Here is a 722-nt window from a genome sequence, read left to right on the forward strand (position 1 = left end):
TATATATATATATATATATGTACATACAGTATATCCAGCAGGTAAAATAAGTATTGAACACGTCACCATTTTTCTCCGTAAATATATTTCTAAAGGTGCTGTTGACTTGAAAATTTCACCAGATGTCGGTAACAACCCAAGTACTCCATACATACAAAGAAAACAAAACAAATAAGTTCAGAAATTAAGTTCTGTGTAATAAAGAAGAATGACACAGGGAAAAAGTATTGAACACATGAAGGTAGGTGCAAAAAGGCATGGAAAGCCAAGACACCAGCAGAATTCTATCAGTAATTAGAAAGCAATCCTGCCCCTTGTCAGTGGAAATTAATATTAGCTGGTTCAGTCTCAACTGATGGCCTATAATAATGTGTCTTATTACCAACGTGTCACACAAGAAACATTTCATGATGGGTAAAAGCAAAGAGCTCTCTCAAGACCTTATTGTTGCAAAACATACTGATGGCATTGGTTACAGAAGGATTTCTATATTTCTGAATGTTCCAGTTAGCACTGTTGGGGCAATAATGCAGAAGTGGAAAGAACAATTTCACCATAAACCGGCCACGACCAGGTGCTCCTCGCAAGATTTCTGACAGAAGAGTGAAAATAATTATCAGAAGAGTTGTCCAAGAGCCAAGGACCACTTGTGGAGATCTTCAGAAAGACCTGGAATTAGCAGGTACAATTGTTTCAAAGAAAACAATAAGTAATGCACTCAA

General features: G+C 36.7%; 1 pseudogene; it reads right to left on the reverse strand.

The window, feature by feature from the left end:
• LOC107589935 (double-stranded RNA-binding protein Staufen homolog 2-like) overlaps positions 1-722 on the reverse strand; it is a 138,273-nt pseudogene that overhangs the window by 660 nt on the left and 136,891 nt on the right.

This window comes from Sinocyclocheilus grahami, unplaced genomic scaffold, assembly GCF_001515645.1.
Source record: "Sinocyclocheilus grahami isolate Dianchi unplaced genomic scaffold, SAMN03320097.WGS_v1.1 scaffold122.1, whole genome shotgun sequence".
In the NCBI taxonomy this organism is placed as follows: domain Eukaryota; kingdom Metazoa; phylum Chordata; class Actinopteri; order Cypriniformes; family Cyprinidae; genus Sinocyclocheilus; species Sinocyclocheilus grahami.